At 45.5% G+C, this 4721-nt stretch overlaps 1 protein-coding gene across 1 annotated transcript in view; it reads left to right on the forward strand.

Moving 5' to 3' along the window:
• Window positions 1-4721, forward strand: part of Ubac2 (UBA domain containing 2) — a 157337-nt gene that overhangs the window by 105405 nt on the left and 47211 nt on the right. The gene's annotated exons all lie outside the window — the stretch shown is intronic.

Below are 4721 nucleotides of genomic sequence, written 5' to 3' on the forward strand. Positions count from 1 at the left end.
ACTTCAGGACAGCTACTCCACTTCAGGGGAGCTTCTCCACTTCAGGAGAGCTTCTCCACTTCAGGAGAGCTTCTCCACTTCAGGAGAGCTTCTCCACTTCAGGAGAGCTTCTCCACTTCAGGAGAGATAACTCCACTTCAGGAGAGCTTGTCCCACTTGTGTAAGAGACGTGGTTGTGGAGGGAAAAGATGAGGTGACTTGCCAAGTCAGGTGGGTCAGAGCGGGACCAAGATCACGGTGTTTGTGGCCAGAGGGGGGAGAAGGGAGCATGCTGGAGGCTTTGGTGTCCTCACCTGGAGATTTCCCAGGTCCACAAGAATTCAATGCACTTTAGAAAACACTTTAAAAGAAATGTTGAGCATGCAGCTGAGATTGATGCCTCATGACCTGAATGTAAACTTGTGGAAATAGATTTGTAACAAGTGTACATAGAAAATAGTTTCCATCTCTTTCTTTTAAAAGTTAAGAAAATTACAGAATGGGTTTATAGAAATATGTGTCGTATCAAGGGGGGACAAATACTTACGCCCCCACTGCAGACCCTGTCAGTCAGCCACACTGATCCTTGTTTTCTGAAGGAGTGGCTAGGACTTTGGGCCACCCTGAGGGCTTGTGACACTTTCTCCAGACTCTCTAAACTGACAGTATGCGGCCATTCACTTCCCTCACCTTGTGCTCCCAGCCAAGGTTCTGAGGATCATTCACCCAGGACCCCATAGTGAGGCTTCCAGGGGACAACTGGTTCTCATTTCCCTTCCCCTTCCGCCAACCCCTCTCCTCTCTCCCTGTCCTTTCTCTTCTCTCTTCCTCTTCTCTCCCTTCTCTCTCTTCTCTCCTCTCTCCTCTCCCATCCCTTCCCCTCCCTTCCCCTCCCCACTCCTCCCCTCCCCTCCTCTCTCTGTCCCCCTCTGTCTTCTCTTCTTTCTCCCCCTCCACTCCTGTCCCCTCCCCTCCTCTCCTCTCCTCCCCCCCCTCTTTCCTCCCCACTTCCCCCTTGGGCCTGGGTTTATTCTGCCCCCCACACTCACCTTGAGCTCACAGCTGTCCTGTCCTGCTGGGATCACAGTTGAGAGCCATCTGGTATTCTTGAGACCTGTGGTGGTTTAGGGTCATTCTGGGGTCAGTTTTGCCATGAGAGCTGCAGGTAGGAGCAGTGGCATCAGAGTTTTGCCGGCAGTGGTGATCTCCAGCCTCATTTTCGGATGTTCTAAAGCATGCAGGAACATGGGAACCACCTTTGTCACTGTGCGGGTTTCTGCAGGCTCATTACCAGCTGTAACATGTCTGTCTTAATAACACACTGTGATACGTTTGTTTTAAGTGTCCTATTTTCTTTCTTTCGCTATTCTGTTTTTAGACTTCTGGTGGTAAATTCATTGCTTACTGTCACCTCAGAAAGTTTCATTCTGTGACAGTCGGGTTCTAGAACTGGGGGATGCATTTCTCAACTGTCTTTCTAGAGTCTTCTAGAGTGTTGAGGTGGAAGCCGTGTCTCTTCCAGTCTGCGTCCGAACAGCCAGTAAGCGAGTTAACCTTTGAAAGGACTCAAGGGTCCTAATAATTTCCAAAGAAAAATCCTTTTTTTTTCCCCAGAGGAGTAAATAGGTCCCCGGTGTATCTTACATAGCATTCCAGGATGACTTGGCATTTCAAGGAATCTGTTATCATTAACCATTCATGAATCAATTGAATTTTTTACAGTAATTATCCCAAATAATAAAAAAATCTGCTAAATCTTTATATTAATCTCTTATTTTTCCTGCATATAGATAAGACCTTGTTTGTTTCTGATGACTGCTCATGAGCTGAGCATGTAAGGTGCCCCCAGCACTGATGTGTTGGTTAAAATAAAATGATTGGTAGCAGCACTAATCGAGCGAGTGTTCTTTCCTACTGTGCCATGCGTGCTGGCACTTGTTTCCGAGTGCTGCTTCTCTCTGACACTCTCATCATGAGGCCGTAGTTCATATATCATAGGCTGTGAGGATGAGGGGGTTTGGTTTATAAGCAGAACATGGTGCTGCACCCCTATAATCACAGCATTCAAGAGGCAAAAGCAGGAAGATTTTGAGTTCAAAGACAGCCTAGGCTGCAGAGGAAGCTCCTGTCTCTAACAAGCAAAACCAGAACAATAGCCTTCTTTGTGAATGGCTCCCTTGCTGACCAGTGAGCTGAGAGTCACAAAGCCACAGTCCATCCAGAGGCCTCTTGCTCAATGTGACTTCTCCTTTTCCCTTTAGATGACTTAACTTCCTTTTTCTTTCTTCCTTTTGGTTTTAATGCTAACTAAAATACCTAAACATTAAAAATCATGCCACAAGAAAGAATTGTACAGACGGTATTCCTTATTGCAAACAGAATTACAAAACCTCTCTGTGGGGCCACCAAATGGCCTGGTGGGCACTTGCTGCCCAGCCTAACGATTCAGTGACCCCCACTGTGGAAAGAGAGAGCAGACTCTTAGAAGTTGGTCATTGAGCAACACACACATGTGCATACGCTCGCATGCATGCACAAATAAATGTCATGAAAGTTATTACCTGTATGAGCATATATATATATATATTTAAACTTTCAGTATCAGAAGCCATCATGTATAAAAAGACTGTGTTTATGAAATAATTTTACTTAACTCTGGCGGTTAATATGTGGTTTGTTTTATTTGGGGGCAAGTGGACAGGACTGGGGATGTACCTCAATGGTAGGATGCTTGCCTAATATGCATAAGATTCTGTGTTTAGTCCCTAGCGCCAGGGACATTGTGTAAAACAGAGGTTCTCAACCTGTTAGGGGTTACATATCAGATATCCTGCATATCAAATATTTACATTACAGTTCATAACAGTAGCAAAATTACAGTTGTGAAGTATTGACAAAATAATTTTATGTATAATTTTATGTTTGGGGGTCACCACAACATGGGGAAATTTTATTAAAGGCTTGCAGCATTAGGAAGGCTGAGAACCACTGGTATAATACATAAGTTATTTGTTATTTGCTATCTTCGAAACTAAAAGCTATTCATGTTTTCCTGGAAAGCTCACTTCAGCTTGAGTTTAAGTTTATTATACGCTGATATCTGTTAGTTTGAACAGTTTTTATCTCTTCTTGTGTTGTTTCTTCTTAATGTTTACACATGAATGAAGCTTCCAAAATTCAGTGCCAAGTACAGATACCTGATTCATGAGGAGCCACCGCTTTCTGGGTTTCCTTTGGATCCATGGGAAATTCTCAGAGAAGATTCATATAGGGCAACAAAAGGAATCTGTAACACAAAGGATGGATTAAGGCCAAGTGGGGTTCATGGCTAGCAGGTAGGGGGAGCAGAGTAGGGGGCTGAGGGGGGTTGGGGGGCTGCTCGCTGTCCCTCTGGCACCAGGCCGGTGGGATATTAAGCTCGTGTGGTTCTGCCACGAGCTCTGCAGCCATCTCTGTCCCAGTACTTCTCCATTTCCTGCAGTTTCGTGAATCGTAGTAATGAGTCATAGCCACGAGGATGTACCTTGACTCTCAAAAGTGTGGTCCGCCTCAGCCATGATTAAAACAGAAAGAACCTGCTTCTGCCAAGTTTATGTTCTCACAGTCCACATCTTATCACTTGCTCTTTTTCAAGCTGTTTAAGAGCAGATTAACTGCCCCTCTGTCTGCCAGTCCCCAGGAGCACGCGGCTCCCGCACAGCACCCTTTGTACTTGCCCTGCACAGCACATCAGACTTCGGTTATCTTGTGATCGATCTTAGTGTGAAAAAGAATCTCTTACCCACTGTAGGGTAGAAATGTACATGGAAGCCAGATTGTATCGAACCCTGAGTGTGGTTTGGGCTGGGGTTGTTTTCTGTGGGCAGTTAGGCTCTTCAAAGCTCTTCAAACAAACATTCAGATGGTACAAGATTGTAGCTCCTGCTGGGTGTTCACAAACGCGACGGAAAGGGAAGATGAGTTACCTCAAAGCGGTCAGGTGTCTCCTGTGCGGGCTCTGATTTGCCTGCCTCTTCTTCACATGGCTTACTTCTAAAGACAAAAACAAATAAGTAAACAAACTAGTGTCTTAAGACTGGTGGAAATGTGGGTAAATTTGGGGCTCTGACCCTTTCCCCCGGGTGGTGAGAACTAACGTTGTGTGGGCCTTCGGCTTGGGTGTGTCTTTTTCTTCTCTTTGTGCTTCCTTTTTTTCTGTCTATTCTTTTTCCCCCAGACTTCTCATGCAGACTGACCAAACAGAGTCAGGGTAGCAGGGTGAATAGCTCATGTATTGATCAAGGCCTTCAGTTAAACTCTGGGAATTCACAAGCTAGAGTCCCAAATTTAGCAGTTCATTGGAAACAAAGTCAGAGGCTACAAGAGAAATCAAAGCTGGCTAAAACTTTGAGTTTGCTTGGCCTTGAAGGCCCACAAGGAGCAGGACCACCCAAGACTCCAAGGAAACACACACACTTAGAGGGAGCCTTCACCCTTTGAGAAACAAAAGAGCAGTTATGATCCCAGTGTGTGTCACACACAGAATTATGCTGATTGTTCCTTCCTGCCTCCCTCTTCACTCCCCCCTGCTTTGTCGTGACCCCAGGCCCCTGGACCCACTAAAAGAAACCACCTGTTCCATTTGGTGGTTCACCTGTTTGGAGGTTCACCTGTTTGGAGGTTCATCTGTTTGGAGGTTCACTTGTTTGGAGGTTCATCTGTTTGGTGGTTCACCTGTTTGGAGGTTCATCTGTTTGGAGGTT

This window comes from Microtus ochrogaster, chromosome 17 (assembly GCF_000317375.1).
Source record: "Microtus ochrogaster isolate Prairie Vole_2 chromosome 17, MicOch1.0, whole genome shotgun sequence".
NCBI lineage: Eukaryota > Metazoa > Chordata > Mammalia > Rodentia > Cricetidae > Microtus > Microtus ochrogaster.